Raw genomic sequence first — 19859 nt, 5'->3', positions numbered from 1 at the left:
TACGTAGCTTCTCCCTAATTTCTTCAAGCAGCGTTGCTTTATCTCCAAACTTTATATAATTCACTTAACACTCATGTCTTGCTCCTGTACGCCTATCTTTTGGTCCTCAGCGTTATTATTCACTCAATTCAACACTACTTCCCTGAAAATAACAACAGCCATGGTAACGCCACACACTCAGACTTATTAAATCGGACATTGCCAGAAAAAGATAGGTGAGATTTATGTTGCTCTATGAATACGTGGAAATCTTTCATTTTCGCCTTTTGCTATCCTTCTCTCAACATCTCAGGTCCCTTGCTGCCTCATGTCTTCAAGTGTTACCTTACAGGCCTTGGCGTGACTTCAGCAGTGCACACCCTCTGTTTCCACTCTGCTCTTACTGCATACTCACAACCCTTTCCATAATCCCTCATATCCATGCCTCCCTTCCCCGCTGTTCCTGTTTCACACACACACACACACACACACACACACACACACACACACACACACACATACACACACACACACTATCTTTCTTTTACATTTTCATTCCTCTCGCCTTTTACCCCACTCGCACACACCTCAGGCCTTCTACTCCCTTACCTCGCATCGCAGCCGCTCCCCTGCCTCCCCCTGATCCCCACACCAAGCCTTGTCCTTGCAGCCTTCTCGTCAGGCTTCCTGGACCCGTTATCGTTGTCGTTGGGTGCCGTAAACTCCCTCCTTGGGCGTCCCCCACGCGCCGCCGTCCGTCAGACAACAGCCCCTGAAATGGCGCCATCACTCAGCGAGGCCTTCGTGGAGCTGCGTCACGGCCTGGCCCAGATAATAAACGAATTTAATTTCGTACTTAATGATCCCTGGCTGCATCCTCCAGAGTGGTGTGTGGGGAGAGGGAGGGGAGGAGGCGACTCTGCAAGTTTGTTTTGTTAATCTCTATTTCAAGTTATTTATAGTTGCCAATTATCGACTGACTTACTGCCTCGCAAGAGAGCAAAATTATTCTCGGCGTTATTGGGGAGTTAATGAATGTAATGGCGGGAATATAATAGTGCATGTAAATGAGAAAATTAATTTGTGGCCATACAGATGATTGCAATCTTCTTTTTTGAGGGGCAAGGAAGTAGTGGTGAAGGGAGCTAGGTGGGGAGAGAGAGAGAGAGAGAGAGAGAGAGAGAGAGAGAGAGAGAGAGAGAGAGAGAGAGAGAGAGAGAGAGAGAGAGAGAGAGAGAGAGAGAGAGAGAGAGAGAGAGGGGGGGGGGGTAGGAAGAGGTGGGCGAGTAATAGGGGGTGGACCTAGTATGTGTGTGTGTGTGTGCGCCTGCAAGATGAGAGGTGAGTTACCGGGGATATTCTGTGAGGGGAGTGAGGGGGGATGAGGGAGGTGCAGCGATTTGTGTCGGGGAGTTATAATAGGGATATGGAAGAGGTGGAGGAGGAGGAGGAGGAGGAGGAGGAGAAAGAGGTTCAAAAACAGAGAAAAGGAGAAAAAGTACGTAACAAATAACATTACAAAACAACTGCATATGTGTCGAGCTGTTAAAATAAAAGAATACTTCAGTTCAACTCTCGCCACTTACCACCTTCGTCTTTCCTGCGCAAAATTAAAGGGAATAAAGTGTTTTTAGGAAGCTAATGAAAAACTTACACAACACTGGTTTTATAGAGAGAAATAAAGAAAAACGGATTGGATACTTTGTTAGTGTGGGCGCCCATCCTCTTCTGTGAAAACTGTGTTGCTTACGAGAGCCTGCAATAGTATTAGTCTTGCCCGGAGGAGAAAATGAAGAACCAGGTAATTATGTAGTTATTCATGGAAGACTTGTGGAAGAAGCAGGATAGATGGGATGATGAAAGTGGAGGAATAGACTACGTGGAAAGGAAAGGAAAGATTGTATGTGTGTGTGTGTGTGTGTGTGTGTGTGTGTGTGTGTGTGTGTGTGTGTGTGTGTGTACTTTCAATCTCACTTTTATAATTAAACATTTTTGTCAGACTTCTGCGGCGGAATAGTCTCCGGCCGTTCCCCGCGTCTGCCACCTCGCTGCACCAGACCTGCATCAGCCAACCAAACCACCTTGACATCTTGCCGCCGCGATACCTACGCTCCGGGCCACAATTATTGGGCCTTAGAGTAGACGACAATCCTTGCAATACAGCTTGTTTGTTGTTGTTCTCCTTAAGTCAAATCGTTTTACTAGACCTTCTGGAAACAATGAATAATTTTACTGACATTTACATCTTTTTATATACCAGCCTTCTAATCTGTGTTTCGTAAAAATGTTTTCAGTGCCTCGTGTTTGTTTTTAACTTTCGTACCTTTGTTGTGACATAAGCGTAACCTCAAAAAAATTCATGCGATGTTGTCTTTGATCTTTAACTGGAACACGAATTCCTCGCGAATGGAATAAAAGATTTCTCCTTATAATCCCGCGACAAGTTTTGGAAAGAGGGAATGATTCAGAAAGTTCAGCGTTCTCTCTCTCTCTCTCTCTCTCTCTCTCTCTCTCTCTCTCTCTCTCTCTCTCTCTCTCTCTCTCTCTCTCTCTCTCTCTCTCTCTCTCTCTCTCTCTCTCTCCAACTTATTTAATTATTCATAATTGTTATTAATGACATCCACTTCTACAAATACGATTCTTATTTATACCTTTGTATTTTTATCATATGTCACTGGAAAGAGAGAGAGAGAGAGAGAGAGAGAGAGAGAGAGAGAGAGAGAGAGAGAGAGAGAGAGAGAGAGAGAGAGAGAGAGAGAGAGAGAGAGAGAGAGAGAGAGAGAGAGAGAGAGAGAGAGAGAGAGAGGAGGTGAGGTAAATAGATACACTAATGTAATCTTTTCAATTCGTAACAAATTATGTGTCACCAGTTGAATCGTTTCCTTTAGTTCATTCACATTCCACGAAATCAATTGATAATGACTTCCTGTCAGCGTTTCACTAAGGATATTCACTGACTCGTTACATATTTCACAGCAATATTAACTAAAGAAGATATTCTGTATTATGCTGAGAGTGTGCCGACCTGTGTGTGTGTGTGTGTGTGTGTGTGTGTGTGTGTGTGTGTGTGTGTGTGTGTGTGTGTGTGTGTGTGTTCGCTTTGCTAGTCTGCATAAGAACGCCGGTTCCCTGAGAGTTATTAACCTTTTGTTTGGTTGTGACAGTGTGACTCTGACATTTTAATCACTCAAGATTTTACTGAACAAAAAAAGAAATAGTCACTAATGTATTTAGACTGCTCAATTACTAATTTTCCTTTCATTTGTGTCCGTAATTATATTCTAAAAGGGCACTGAACCACTTTACTAAGCTCGAGGGAAGAAACAGCAGTCAGTTTTGCAATGTTGTAAGACAAATTAGCATTCATCAGTCTTAATGAATAATTTGCGAACTCGTAACGACGTGTCTGCAGAAGAGACGAAAAACAAAAACAGCGAGGCGATGACAATTTACGAACGCTAATTCGGCTACCACCTGCGATAATGATGTCAGCCTTTAGATAAATGACTCATACTAAGCCATTCTCATTCACTTTAACTCCTTTAAGAACAAATGGGACAACAGGCAGCACGGACCGCTTCTGCCAGCGCCTCCCTGCTCCACAACGGGTCACACACTGCGAGAGGAACCAAGCCTTTGACTGTCGATGTAGTTTACTCTGGACGAGTTTGCAGGGAAGCCTTTAGTGTTGAAACTGTAACACTGACACCCAAACTTGATCATTCACTGACCCTCATACACACACACACACACACACACACACACATCCCGCTAAAGCCATCCTATTTCACTTATGCATTGTAAGCGTCTGTTCGCTTCGTCAAAATGAAAGCTGAACGAGACAAAGGATTCATCTGAACTAAACGTAATCAACAGTCTTTTCAACTTGCGGTGTAGGGATTATGAATTATTTTTAGACGCAGCCTAATGCGATGTGTGTATATTCAATGGCAGTTATATATAGACTAGTAAGGCGGGGATTGGTGGCTGTTATGCCCGCGTGAAGGAGTCAAGAACACCTCTAATTCAGAAGATACGACTAACTAATTGTTTGGCTGCGAGAATTACGTAATTTTTCTTTCGTAAGCGCCATTAACAGTTTCCATGCCATTTGTGCTTCAGAGAGAGAGAGAGAGAGCTGATGATTTGTTTTGCTCATCACTGTATAACTAATTTCATGGATTATGGAAAATATTGTTGGTTGCTTTATTAGTCTGTCTGCCACGGCTTTACTGATCTTCTAATTAAATATGTATGTATGTGCGTACGCGCGTGTGTGTGTGTGTGTGTGTGTGTGTGTGTGTGTGTGTGTCGGCAAGGCAAGTAGGGTCTGAGGTGGAAAGGCAAGTCGCGGGCTAATCTAATATCGTGGAGCTGCCTCCTCTGACCAATCCTCTGGGAGCTGTGTTCGATAACTACAAAGTGGCGTGCGCGTGCTGTTCTCCCAGGGGTCGCCGCGCTTGAGGGCACACCTATAGACTGATAGATAAGGGGGGCGGGGAGATTGCGAGTTACATTTATGAAGCGCTAGGATGGTTGGCCACACACACTAGCGTTACGTCTCTGCCAACTCCATGCAGTGAGCGCTAATTACTGGCAGTCTTACTTTCTTGTGTACATTTTTAAAGACAAGTTTCATCAGCACTTTAATTTCCGGATTGCATTTCAGCGAACTTTTAATAGCCTAAGAATTCTTACCTTGTTCTGACTTACTACCGCTGCCTCGCTCCCTCTTTCACGTTCATCCGTTTCAGCGCGACTTGTCTTGGCTCATTCAAAACACCCACGTCACCTTTCTCATTGAGACTGAACACTCCTTCCCTTCCCCCGAGCCTCCCTATGCGACCACCTCCTCCCCCTACACGGCTCGTAACTAACCTTGCCTTTCCTATTTGTCTCGTAAATTTGGCAAGGGGATATATGTTGCCAGGGCTCCGAGGAATGGTGAGACATGGGCAGCAGGGTTTTCGATGCTCCACCGGGATCTTACAGTTCTACCCTTTCCCTTCCCTTCTTCCGTAACCATCTTCCGGGGCGAAGATTCTGCTTGCTTCTCTCGTTCCTTTCCTTTTCAAGCTCATGTTTTTGTTTTCGCTCCTATGAAGATGAGCAGTGAGGGCTGAATATTCATTTAGGAAGGTCTGAGTTCATGTCTAATGTATTAATACTATTCATATCACATTCAGTACTTACTATCAGTTATTCATTCGTTGAGTCTAGTCGAGAGCAGCTGCTTGTACTAATGCCTTTGTTATGAATGCATGAAAGAGAACTGGCTCGCCTGCTATCGACATAATTCTGCCGATTTTGCGTTCATGAAGCAGCAACAGTTCCAGATAGCCAGGACGATGTATTCTGCTGTGTATCCCCGGTGTATACTGCTTCCTTCAGTCAGATATTACTGTTCCTTGAAGGTGACGTGCTGGTGGTCTTGACACACGTCACCGCCAGACCTCGCTGCCTCGCTGCTCCTGCTTCTCTACGCTTGGCAGCCCTTTTAGAAACGAGAAATAAGGAAATAAAAGGCAGCAAATAAAATTCTCTCGGGATGTAACTATGTTCCCATTTTTTGCGGTAGACATAAAATGGAGTACGGACTAACATCATTTGGCGGCCCTGTTGGACGTATAAGATCTTGGTAAAAGATTCTGAAGAAAGTATGTAAGAGCGTGGATTTTACGTGGAAAATGATGACACTGATCTCTCAGATTTATCCTGGAAATGCTGTTTTCTCTTTGTAAGATGTTTGCTGTGCCAACATACACCTTTTGACCTTGACAAACACTGGCACGGGCCTGAGTGCGGGAAAGCTGAGCTCCCCCACGCGAGGCTGCCCACTTTCACCAAGCTTCTGCTCCAAAACTCGCCTTGCTCCGCTTAATGAGAGTAGAGCAGGTAGCGTTGCCTCACCTCACCGTGTCTGCTCATTAGAGAAGTGGTTCTCTCAGTATCCTAGATCAGTAAAAACCATAACTTGGTCGCTTCTTGGTAAGTTATCGGACCAGGCTGGAGTGTTTCAAGCCACGGATCCGGTCTCTTGCTGAAAAAAAAATTTATAGCTCGGTTGTTAACATTTTTTAATTTTCTCTTCCCTGAATGTACCGCCACGGGGGGTGGTTTGACGAGTGCCGGATCTCAAGACATGCGACCTGTGCCACTTAAAGACTGATATCAATTGGCGACGGTAAGGAGTGAAAACAATAGGAAAAACATTCACTCAGCAGATTTTTTTTTTTTTTTTTATAGATGCAGAAACCTATTTTTACCTTAAAACCGAGAGAGAGAGAGAGAGAGAGAGAGAGAGAGAGAGAGAGAGAGAGAGAGAGAGAGAGAGAGAGAGAGAGAGAGAGAGAGAGAGAGAGAGAGAGAGATTGTGTGTATGTGTGTGTGTGTGTGTGTGTGTGTGTGTGTGTGTGTGTGTGTGTGGGAGGGAGGAGTGAAGAGGAGATGTTCTGTGGTTGTGTTAGTCTCCACGCGTACGTCTTTTAGTATCAGTTTGATAATAAATACTTCAGTCTGTACCATCAGTAATTCTGGTAAGCCGTTAAGGGGAGCAGGTACCTTTACTCCTCATGAAGTCTCAAGCTTTCCTCTTCCTTTGAGCCGCTGTCGACTTCATTCATTATTCCAGAACTCCACGACCATTTCTTTTCGTTCTTTCCTAAGGGAATAGTTTTTTCTTTTTATCTTTTTTTTTCTATTTTGCTTACCACAAAGGGAATAATTTTGGAAATGTGCTTCGAGAGAGAAACAGCAGCAATTCACTTTGTAAACATATTTTTTTCGAAGTACCATCCAGCTGCAAGCCTTGCTTCTCATGCCTCGCTTCGCTTCCCTCCCAAACAGCACTCGCCTCCGCCCTTCCGGAAGGAGGAGCTCATTATTCGCAGATAATATGAATTTTTTATTTCATTCTGGCGCGGATGGTTTACTCTGTTCTCGTGCACCTTTGAGGCCGCGCTGCAGTTGTGTACTTGCCGCTGCCTAATGCTGGGTGCTGTTTGCCTCGGCGTCCTCGGCAGCAGCGTTACTGTGTCGGCTACACTTTTGCTGTTTTGTGTACACTACACTCGAAGGACACATTGAAGGAACCTAACTTTTGAGTAAACTCAGCGGATAAGAATAGTCTTAAAGCACTAATCTCCGACGGATAAGGATATGGAATATTTCCTTTATGTTTGGATTGTGTTGCATGAGAGTATGAGTACTGAGGCTTGAGGAAGTTGCAAGAATATTTTCTTTGTTTCAAAATAATTTTCACATTTTTATAACATAATATATATATATATATATATATATATATATATATATATATATATATATATATATATATATATATATATATATATATATATATATATATATATATATATATATATATATATATATATATATATATATATATATATATATATATATATATCGGCCAATATATTGACATGGTATGAGGTTGATAATGGCAGCGCCAAGCAGCCCAGGCCCCCAGGCCCCTCACATCCTGGGTGTTGCCCCAGCTCGCAGGCATCCCACGGCTGCACTGAAAACACCTCCTTTCCTGGTCCCCTTTCACGTCCTTTCATTCTGCACCTCCAATAGTTCTCTCACCCTTCTCTCCTCCACGGGTGTTAATCCCTCCAGTATGTGAGGCTCACTCTGAAAACAGGAACCCTCTGCCCTCCTGAATCCACCTTCTGTATATCATTTCATCGCCTTACTTTATAATTTTGTAATTTTTCTCACCTTTCACTGGGAATAGATTACTGAAATTGAACAAAAAGAGACATCAAACAAAAAATGTTTCCATTATTAATATGTAACTCGGTGCTTGTCAAGTGACAACCTTCATTTTGTCTCCCACATTGTCACCCACATTACAAAATGTCTACTAATGAAAGACTATTTTAAAAAGAAATATATGTTAACGAACGACCATTTCATGCTTAATTGGAACATGTTCCCTTCGACACCAAACCTTTGAAGTGAACATAAACACATTTTAGAAACAGGTAATACTGAACTACATTTAAAAATTCGAAAATCATATGAGTTGGGAAGGATGTAAAGGACCTGTAATGTTTTAAGTAAATTTTGAAAACTATTTTTCTGGTAGATTTTACAGAGCATCTGTAAAACATCCAAGTTCTGAATATAATCCGGAAATTAGTTTTATCACCAACATTACATATACTTAAATACAAAACATGGAAAAAAGAATATATATATATATATATATATATATATATATATATATATATATATATATATATATATATATATATATATATATATATATATATATATATATATATATATATATATATATATATATCGTTGTGCACAAGTATAGTTTTAATATTTCTTTTTAAAACAATGTGTTGGTAGGCGTTCTCCACTCTTCTTTAAACAAGTGGCTCCAAGAGGCGCGGCACAGGCGCAAAACAATAGTGTTCTTGACAATGGGCCTTTGTTCTGACGTCATGGGCAGCACGTGATGCTTCTGCTCGCCGCCCCGGCAGCCCCGGCCAGTGGCGGCACCTGCCGCTAATAGCGGCCCTGGGTGGTCTACAGCAGGAAAAGATTGCTGCACCCTTACATCTTTCCCGGTATAGTGACAAAAGAACATAACCGTAGTTTTCTGCATAATTTTTCTACATTATTTACACCAATCCATTACTTTTGTTCATGATTCAGTTCTCCAATTAACATTTAGTTGAACGATGATGCAGTAAAAAAGTGACAACGTTACGGTACTGGAATACAAAATCAGGACATATATGTTAATAGCAAATCATTGTAAGTATTGTTTGCATACCCCATGTTTAGAATAACACAGGTAGAAATCGACGCAGATAGCCTTGGTGACTGATAAGAAGAAAAGATAATCAAGACACAGAGACATGAGGTTTTCTGACGCAGTTTTTACAAATTGACTTGTAAGGTATTTCATTTGGCATTCGTAAATGATAATGTGCTTTATACTTTATAATGAGAGAAAAAAAAGATGACGAAAAGTTGTTGTTTTGATATAAACTTTTTTTTTTCAATAGTACTATTCCAAAAGTCACATTCACCTGATGTAACCAGACAAGAAATGATGTGATCTTTTCTTCGAAAACCAAACTGAATACGAGATACTCTATTCTGTTCAAGAGCTTAATGAATCTGGTGGTTTTGCAGAACATTTTTAATAAAACAATGAATCAATTTTTTGCTTGCCATGACGTGCAGCTTTGATATCACTGCTGTAACTTACATAGGGATGCTGCGAGATTGGGTAAAGCAGGAACGTCATGCTCACCAGAGAGAGAGAAAGAAATTTAGAGAGAGAGAGAGAGAGAGAGAGAGAGAGAGAGAGAGAGAGAGAGAGAGAGAGAGAGAGAGAGAGAGAGAGAGAGAGATCCCAGTGCGGAGTTACCTTACTATTCATGTTCGAAAGTAAGTAAGCGAAAGCGATTGGCATAATCAGATTCAGTGGCTTGGAAAACTTATACCGACTCCTCTCTCTCTCTCTCTCTCTCTCTCTCTCTCTCTCTCTCTCTCTCTCTCTCTCTCTCTCTCTCTCTCTCTCTCTCTCTCTCTCTCTCTCTTCTCCCCGGTGCTTGTTATTATTGAGAGAGCGCGTCCGGTTCTGTGGTTCTCTCCCTTTCATTCCGGAGAGTGTTGTGGCTGGCGGCCCAGTGTTGTTTTGGGGGGTGTTGTGATAGTGTTGAGATTCTGGCCACCGTTTTCTGCGGCTACCGAGAGCCTCAGTGGGATATATTTCTGGGAGGAGAAAAAGGAGAAACGCAGGTGAAGAGAATGGAAAGAATGACGTACGGACAGACAGGCAGGCGGGCGAAAAGCTGGCCATGAAAATATTATGTGTTTTCCTTTTTTTTCTTTTTTTTTCCGTTTACTAAATTTTGTGTACGCGAAAAATGTTGTTGGAAATGCAAACCTGAAACACCGGGCTTAGTAAAGAAAATGTGGGGAGGGTGGAAAGACTTCAAATACCTCGGCGGAGTTCTTAGCAAGTGCAGGGAGACAGAGGGAGAGAGAGATTAAGGAAAACAACAGGGCAGGGGAGCGGCGAGCCATGAGGAACTTAGGTATGGCCATGAAAAGGTTTAAACTTACATGCGAGTTTGGATGTGGGAAAAAGGATTAAGAAATAGTGTGCTCATCCCTCGAAAAACACGTTAAAAAATAGTGATATGAAATAAGCCTCGGGCGTCATCCTGCTCACACACACACACACATACACACACACACACGGAAGATTATAACACAAGAGCATAATATAAGTGGAAAGAATAATGTCATATTTAGAGAGGACGAGTGGGCGGAAGAAAGAGAGCTGAAGGAGCGAGGTGGGCGGAAGGGAGTGATGGAGGGAGGGAAGGATGGGGAAGGAGGGTGAAGGAAGGAGCATAAATCAATACTGCCAAGGTAATGAAACCGGGGCATTAATTTTAAGGTCACCCCAGGCAAACACCATTATAGCGGCTGAATAAGTATCTCTCTCTCTCTCTCTCTCTCTCTCTCTCTCTCTCTCTCTCTCTCTCTCTCTCTCTCTCTCTCTCTCCTACAGGCTACTCTGTTAAGATTTCTCGAAAATTCTTCATAGGTACGTGTGGCTTGATGTGCGGCGTGCACTGCAGGCACAATCACAGTAAAGGAACGGCAGCCTAGGGATGGTAAAAGACGGCAGGTCAGGCAGAGAATTGAGTGAAGGTGATCGTGAGCCAGAGTTGTGGAGTGTTGCAGGGGAAGAGAGATGCAACTGAGAATATCACGGCATGGAATATCAGATAAAGCTGAACACTGGACCCCATCCAGGCGGCCTATTTGCGGTATGAATTTCACATCTATCACATGATCCCACCAAATGGATCGCGGTATCCCTTTAGGCTTATTTCTGTACTCAATGCGTACGTTGGCTGACCACGAGGAAAGGTTGCCGGCATACACGATGAGGTAAGTGGCGTTATTTCGTTTCGTGAATTCTCGAATCTTTTTGTATATGAAATTTCTCTGCGTTTAGATGCGACCCTCGGGTTTTCGGCCAGCGATCCGGTATGAAGGAGCTGGTGAATTTGGGAGGGGGTCTGAATGTCATTAGCTTTGGATACTTAAATCAACATACCTGCACTGCTATTTCACCAGGACTGCCGTGGCTGGTTTGAGTCCGTTGTTACTTTCACTGTATTGGAATTAGTTGTAGTACTTGGTGGTTAAGGTTCTTACAGCTACACTATCTTGGGTGGAGTCAGCGCATTATTCATTACCATTAAATTGTTTCGTTGATTCTAAAAACAAGATGCCCTTTCAGAAATTCAGGCGTATCCCACCAAGTCTCTTCAATATGCCGTAATTTTCGCTGCTGTAAAATGTACGTCATTTAAGCATTTAGTTCCTATCCTTTAATTCTTTTGGCAATACAGGTGATCGAATAATTTATGATAATAGAAATGAAATTAGGAGGAAGAAATGTCACGGTCACTGTTCACGTCAGTATAGCCATAAAATGAAAAATTCCTTCCATCGAAAAGAGGAAATAGAAAAAAGAGTCACAGAAAAGAAAAAAATAGAAAAAAAAGTTACGTGAAAAGGGAAAAGAGAAAGGAAAAGTTACAGAAAAGAGTAAAGAGAAAGAAAACGTTACAGAAAAGAGAAAAGAGAGAAAAGTTAGAGGAAAGAGAAAATACAAAGAGAAAAGTTACGTGCATACGGTATACATCAAATTGCCTGTGATTTGAGAACAATTCACATACACACACACACACACAAAAAAAAAAAAAAAAAAAAACAGATCTCGACTCGCTACTTAGATAGAATACTGCGCCGAAGTGTGGAGAACCGCGACAAGGCCTGACGTGATAAAGAGGGACATTAATGAAACTCCTGTCGAATTAGTCCAACACTCAAATACGGCGACATTCACTACTTTTTTACCGTGTAGTTAGCATACTTCCGTCTCCAGGATATTTTATTTACACGCCCTCTGCTCTGTTCGGGACTCCACATCGCCCTTTTCATTATTTCTAATCGTTCTTGCTCTCTGTACACACGGACAGTGGGAAGCGTATGAAAGACTGTCTCGTCAATAATGTGTGTCGTATTTATTCCATATCACTGTGCCTTGTGTGTGTGTGTGTGTGTGTGTGTGTGTGTGTGTGTGTTTCTGTTTGCCACCACCCCCCCCCCACCATCTCCTCCCTGTCGGCTGATACAAGGGAAGCCACGTAGGTATGTTTAACCTTGACAGTAGTGACCCACACCTGCTCCTCACTCTGGGTGCTTAATATGTATATGTGTGACTCAGGCAACGAGTTCTAGCTGGGGCCATTTTTTTTCCTTTTGTTTATTTATTTATTTATTTATTTACACACATATTTCGTTTGTCATATCATAAGACAGACAAGGGGAAATGTTTAAGACAGTGTTAATTACTCAATTTGCTTGTTATTGACGTCTTATTGTATTCATTAATTTTGAGTGAAATGAAAGTTATCAATTGCCAACGTCTTAAGAGCGCAAATTATGTGTTGTGTAATGTTACCAGACGCTCCGCTCGCTGGCTCTCCTCTGCGTCCCAAGTGTCTGAAGTTCTTGGGAATAATGATCGTCACATGTTTTATTTTCGGAGACTCAGAGAAAGAAATAATTCATTGTTTTGTTCGATTTATATATTAGTATTCTTAAAAATTTCTTGTCGTTGTTTTTGCAGTTGTTGTGGAAGTTATTTTTATTACTATTTTTTTTTATGACTGAGAGAGAGAGAGAGAGAGAGAGAGAGAGAGAGAGAGAGAGAGAGAGAGAGAGGAGAGAGAGAGAGAGAGAGAGAGAGACTGATGCGGAAGAGTCAACTTTTATTCTGGCGCCGGAATTGCTCGTTAAAAAGTTGTGCAGCGTGTGACGAGGGATATATGTCGCGCTCTTTTTCGGTCGCCTGGACTAACCAGTGTGACAAAAAGTTGGAGTTTGTGGATGAATTCGGAATGTTTAACTAGATACCCAAACGACGGCGCCGGCGAGGGTGGGAGCACGTGGTGGCCAGGAGGCGGCGGCAGGCGGCGGCGACAACTTGCCATTATGCTTATTGCGCTGTGTTTGCATGAAGTAGCTTGCCTGTGCCATTTAAATATTTTCTTTATAAAAACAGAAGCAACATTATTTTAATTACATGCGCCAAGGGTTTCGTAATTAGGTGTAGCAAAAGGCGTAACTGTTTTGCATATTTTCTGCTAAAAAAATAAGTTTTGGAGAAGAGGCAAACTACTTTTTTGGATATACATGTATTATGCATTTAGCGCCTCTTCCTTTTCCCGCCTCCCAGACACGCGAAATTAAAGTTGCTTTCCAAGGATTGCCGTCTCTACAAAAAAATACGAAAAAAAAATAAAAAATACAACAATGAAATCACTTTATACTGCCGGAAATCACGGTTCCTCTGAAAAATCTAAAAACAGGTAGCATAAATGTTTTCACACTTTTGCCTCCATAATATCGCGTGACTGTGCATTTTAATCACGGCCAAGCATCCCACCACCACCACCACCACCATTGCCACCACCACCATCACCACCACCACCACCAATAGCAGCCCACCGTCCCACAAATGAAACTATTATTATTTAATTTCGCTAAAGGTATATTTCCAGTGAACCATAATTGTGTAGGTAATGAAAACAAGCGTGCTGATAAAAGGTTAAGTGGTGTAAATGTGTGAAGTCATGAAATTATTCCAACTCGCGTGTTCTTTACGGGTCAGAGGAGACCTGCCCTCTGTGTGGCACCGGGGCTGAAAAATATAGTGACTGTATTCCATCGCTTCTCTCTCTCTCTCTCTCTCTCTCTCTCTCTCTCTCTCTCTCTCTCTCTCTCTCTCTCTCTCTCTCTCTCTCTGTCACACCCACACACACCTACCAACACACACACACACACACAAACACACACACACACACACACACACGCACGCACACACACACAGAGAGAGAGAGAGAGAGAGAGAGAGAGTATTAATAGACAGTTTAAACACTGATAGACTAGATAGACGTTAGGCTGAAAACTCACAGGTGCCAACTATACTCGTCATAGGCTGCGCTGATTCAGAAGCCACACCCCGCGCTTCCTTCAGCCTCTCAGCGGGGCACCAGCTGATTGGTGCTCTCATAATGTTCCTGTCACGTCCCTATTTTATTTAAGATGTTTTTAATCACATTATCAATTAATTAGCTTCGCCCTAAGCTAATTTTCGAAAATATTAATAAGAAAACGATAATATGAAGGCTTTAAACCTTCAGGGAAACGGTGAAAAATAACATTGTTTTCGTAAACACATCCACGCAGCGACACGTGCATGGAAGATGTGGTACGTGTCGGCAATCTGATGATTAAGTAGAAAGTTTGTGATAGATGCAGATGATAACCATCACTGCTGTAGCACGTAACGAGAGGTGAAAGAAGTTACTTTTGAATTGTTTATAAAGTGCTCACCAATTTTTCTATCTAGTATGGAGGTTTTGTGTCGATTTAAATGTGTGTGTGTGTGTGTGTGTGTGTGTGTGTGTGTGTGTGTGTGTGTGTGTGTGTGTGTGTGTGTGTGTGTGTCTCTTTGTGTGAGATCTGTCTATTCACCCGTCTATATATACATCCGTAGTCTCCATAGTGACAGAGGATAATTAAATACGTCTCTGTAACACACAAACACGAAGAAAAGAACAACAAGAGTAGGAGCACAGTAATAGGAAGGAGCAATAACGATACTACACTCGTACCACGGCTGCAATCTGCCTCACTTTTCTCCGGACCCACGCTCCCGCCTACCTTCCTCTGCTAAGTTCTAATTGATCGCTCAGGTTCAGCTCTGCATTTTAATGGATAGAAATCAGGTGAGGAAGGGAGAAGAGTAAAGAGGAAGATGATGAATATGAGAAGGAGGGCTAGGGAGGACATATATAAAGAAAGAGAGAGAGAGAGAGAGAGAGAGAGAGAGAGAGAGAGAGAGAGAGAGAGAGAGAGAGAGAGAGAGAGAGAGAGAGAGAAGCTTTCTGGTTATATTTACTCAGGTAGGATCTTCGTCTTCTCAGAGGATCACTCCAGGTTAATTAATGGGCCCCACCAACTACCACTTCCACCTCACCATCTCTCTCTCTCTCTCTCTCTCTCTCTCTCTCTCTCTCTCTCTCTCTCTCTCTCTCTCTCTGCAACACTCACCTTTTTTAATTCTTTCTCTTTTTTTTCCCAGCATGCATTAATCGTTCCCTTCCTTGGTTCCCTTTCATCTTCTCTGTCCTTCAGTCGTCAATCTTTCCGTAGCTTGATTATTTGGCCTTTTGAACAGTTCCACTTTCTGCACCTAAATAAATTTGCAGTTTTTCTCGTAAAACACCCTTTACTGTTGGATTTCCTCTGAGAAATTAGAGTTGAGTTGATAGACAAACGTACAGTTAATTGTTTTCTTTCAATTCGAGAACTGCTTCCAATATCAATTAATTTCTACTGACCGAAGAAATTGGGAATAAAGTAGTGAAGTAAATAGAGTTTGTCTTTTTAAGATTCCGTTTATTTATGTGTTCCAGTGTGCTGCTCAGCTTTATATCCGCTGGGATGTATCTATTTTTTTCTTTTGCATTGAATTTTGTCTATTGTTAAAAGTGTTCTGTTTTTATTTTAACAAATGATAATTCTTACAAGTAAAATTTTTCAAATATATTTTTCAAATATATTTTTTTGATATTTTTTTAAAATTTAATAATGCAGGAGTCTTTTCTGAACATCTTTTTTACAGACATTTACTTTTTAAAATACTCAGTTATAAAAGAAATTTTAATGCGTCTTTTTACAGTCCCCCAGTGCAAACAGGAATATCAGTTTAAAAAAATCAAGTTGGTTTGCACGAACTGCGTGATGTTCATGTACACGTTAATGTAAACCTTGTGGCAATATATGTCAAGAGGTTTGTGCTCTCCACTGAGCCTCGTGTGAATTGAAAGTACCTCGTAAAGGTAACGGGTAAATGACAGTCACTGGAAGTTGTTTGGATTACAGAGTCTTTATGCTTGAGAGGGAAACAGTGTGCCAACTCGCCACCAGCCTTTCAAACGGCAGCCACGTGTTTAGTTCAGTGTTTCTGCAACTGTTGATTACTAGTATACATATCTTGCCTCATGACCCAGATTGATTTGTTTTTACTTTCTGGTGTTCGCTTCATCTAATAAATTCGACGTTCTTGTCTTTTCTTTGGTTATGTATCTTAATAACACCAACAAATCATGTTTGGCTTCACATGATTAACTACACACACACACACACACACACACACACACACACACACACTGAGGTAAACATACAGAAAACATACAACATTTGTAATTCATTGATCAAAGTTTTCCTTTCCTTTGTTTCGAAGCGGTGAAGAGTGGGTGAGGCGTCAGGCCACTCACCGCATCCCGGCATGGACAAACCTCAGCAGAGGAGTGACGCAGCGCCTTCTACAATGATCGTCCATGTTAAGTAAGCGCTACCTGTTTGTCAGACTCTTTCTTGTCCATGTATCTCATTTCGCTACTCTCTTGGTAAGCAGGTGTGTAACTATTTAGTAAGAACAGTTTGTTTGTTTGTTTTTTTCATTTGATTTTTTTCTAGTAGAGATTACCAGATCTAAAATGTAAATTTGTGATGATGTTTGTTTATTGCCGTCTGCGCTACTTCAATATAAAAACAAATCAGAGAATTTGAAATCCTGGAAATGATAAACGAAAAAAGAAAAGTTATACAGCTTTTGAGATCTCAGAAAAGTTGACATTCTTTGACAATGTTAGAACCCAAACATTTATGGATTATTGTAAGCAGTTTACGTAAGTTCCTATTAATAACACAGTGCCTTCAGTACCTAAACCCAGTTTTACGTAAAAGCCTCGGAAAAGTATATATGTATACATACCAGCTTTCAAAATAATTGAGTACGTCGATCAGTGTCAATAGAAATAGATTAAATGATCATCTAGTCACGAAAATAATACAGCAAGAAAAGCAGCGAACTCACTCCAGTATAAGAGGCGCCATCGACACTATAAATTATAAGGGGACAAATGGTCGTAGATGGTGAAAGGAGGGATTGTGGTGACGAATGGAGTGCCTTGGATGGGAGGATACCGAGGGGCGCCAAGGATGGTCTCGGACGTAAGTGGGGCTGTCCTTTTATGGAGTGTGATCGTTCCGCTGTGCTGTGAACGGATGGCTGGATGAGCATCTATATACTCGCAATCTGCTCCCTTCCTCAATGTTCATCCAACCATCCATTTGTCTCTGTAGTATTTGCCTTGTATTTCTCTCTCTCTCTCTCTCTCTCTCTCTCTCTCTCTCTCTCTCTCTCTCTCTCTCTCTCTCTCTCTCTCTCTCTCTCTCTCTCTCTCTCTCTCATCATTGTAATCCCTCTTTACTGTCTCTTTGTAAATACCAAGGATGTCATTTATCACACGGGACTAAGAAGCGTGGGAGCCCATCTCTGTCTTTTGTGTATTTTCTCAGCTGCGGATACACACACACACACACACACACACACACACACACACACACACACACACACACACACACACACACACACACACACACACACACACACACACACACACACACACACACACACACACACTACTCAGAAAATGGAAAGTCTTCAGCTCGTTTCTACCGGAAATATACTCATAAAATACACTAAGAAAAGGAATTGACAGCTTCATACTGCAAGTGACTTGACGCCTTTCTTCATTAGAAAACGTTTTAAAAGGAGAGAGAGAGATGAAAAAAGAAAAGTAATTTGTAACAAACTCTACTCCTCATTATTTGCATGGCGTCTGGGAAAATACTCATCTTAATCAATAGTTGTTTGTTTTTATATGCAATGTATCTCAGTGAAAGAAAATTCGTTACAAAATATGCTGGACAGTAACTTGTAAAGAATAGGAAGACTGCCAGACCACAAATAGTATTTTTACTTTCTTCACATTCACGGCCAGTCCACAGCGTTGACAAAGTTCTCTCACAGGAATTGGCAACTGTTCTGCAAGCGACGAGTGAGTGTTGATTTTCCTCCACAGAAAAAAAAAACAAAAAAAACAGCAGGGAAAAGTAGTGTTTATTTAATTAGCATGAATTGATTGTGAGTCTGGTGTTGCATTTACGTACGAATGATATTTCGTATCTGTCAAGTGCTTAAGGGTTATAATGGTATTTTGATTATTTTCATTCAAATCATTAGGCAAATGTTATTCATGAAAGAGCAGGTAGAGAGTAATGTCAGTGTATGCGGGTCGATGTCAGTGAATGTGTAACTGATTAAACGTTTTATTAATAAAGGTCAATTTATATTCACGATGTAAAGTGAACTAAGTCGTGAGAAGAGAGGAATGAATCAGTGAACCTGGCAGCTCATCAGAAGAGAAGATTAATTAATAAAGAGATTTCCCCTTTTTTACTTGAACAGAATACGACTACAAAGTGTTCTGCAGCAGAATTCATGAAGCTTGCAAATTGGGTAAAATAGTCTCTGAAAATGGCGATAAAAGACAAATGTTCAACACTAGAGTAAAAATACGTGACGTCAAAATGATCCAGTGAAAAGTGGAGAATTGAGACGAATTGCCGCTCGTTATAATTATCACCGCCCTTCATTGTCAGCCGAAGCACCTACTGCATGGCACCTGTGATCCGGGCCCGGCGATTCACCCGTTTTAATGCAGACACTGAAAGCGATCGATAAAATAATGAAAATAGCTCAGAACACCCCATGTAATATAAAAGGTTAGAAAAAATACCGAGCATGCGGTTTTCAGTTTCAGGCACTAAACTCCACATTGTATAAAAATATTTAAAAAAAATGAAAAAAAAGTTTGGTGAAAAGAAAATAGGTTTGTGAAAGATTGTGTCTGGCGTCAACAGGAAAACTTTGATGGTGAGGCGTCGAAGGACAAACTTTTCTCTTCGCCACTCAGAGATGAAAGAGAGATATGAATCTTAGCGTTCTGGAGTTACTTTGCGGGAAGTTTGGGATTCCCGCAGCGAGGGTCATCTGTTGAATTATTTGGAAGAATGTTGGATGGAGTAATTCTGGAAGTGAGGGGATAGGCTTATGGGGTTTGAGGAGAGAATGTGTGTGTGTGTGTGTGTGCAACGTATTTTGATAGCTCTAGAGGACGTAAAGATCGTATAAAGACAGCCTTAAGACTCCTGCATCATCCCTTATCAGCTTCATTCCTTTAGTTTTATGACCAAAGCTTCAACAAGGCCTCAAACTGCGGGACGGCGAACACTGAAACACTTGATCGGGAACGTATGACGTGATTTATAAAAGATGAGCACTGGTACTTCAATTTGACATTTTCTTTTTTAATGGGTGCTACTTAAATACCGTTCCTTGAAAAATAGATTTAGTGAAGGAGAAAATCAGTGCCCAAGTATATTTGCCTTTCTCGGGGAGTAAGGATGGTTGAATGGCCTTACAGCGACGTTTCTTAAGGGTCAGTGCAGAAGCAAGTGGTGATCTGTGACAGCGTTATGCATGTATGGCAGTATCCACGTACTCCGTCAAGCGCTGCGCTATCACATCTGCGGCGGTGGTACATGAGCAGCTGTACGTGGGCAGCAGGGTGAAGGGCGTCCCTGGAGAGGATGGGCCGAGGAGCAGCCGGCGGCGAGGAAGGCGCTGGATTGGGTGCGTTTGAAGGTGAAACTCAATCTCAGATGCGATGCGACAAGTATGAAATTGGATGTTTTATCATATAAATTTCTTAGGAACTTCATCCAAACATATCTTTATGTTTGAATTAACTTCGATCATATTGCATCCAGACAATAAACATTTGACATTAATATTCATGTGCCTTTTCTACGCCAAATGC

The 19859-nt window shown here is 41.6% G+C and overlaps 1 long non-coding RNA gene across 1 annotated transcript in view; it reads left to right on the top strand.

The window, feature by feature from the left end:
* Nucleotides 1-19859, top strand: part of LOC135114450 (uncharacterized) — a 151837-nt gene that overhangs the window by 119957 nt on the left and 12021 nt on the right. Inside the window, exon 3 of the long non-coding RNA XR_010275505.1 lies at nucleotides 16373-16476. This is a non-coding gene — a long non-coding RNA (uncharacterized LOC135114450). The remainder of the gene's footprint in view (nucleotides 1-16372; nucleotides 16477-19859) is intronic.

The sequence above is a fragment of the Scylla paramamosain genome, chromosome 27 (genome assembly GCF_035594125.1).
Source record: "Scylla paramamosain isolate STU-SP2022 chromosome 27, ASM3559412v1, whole genome shotgun sequence".
In the NCBI taxonomy this organism is placed as follows: Eukaryota; Metazoa; Arthropoda; class Malacostraca; order Decapoda; family Portunidae; genus Scylla; species Scylla paramamosain.
This window is presented reverse-complemented; position numbering and strand designations above follow the sequence as displayed.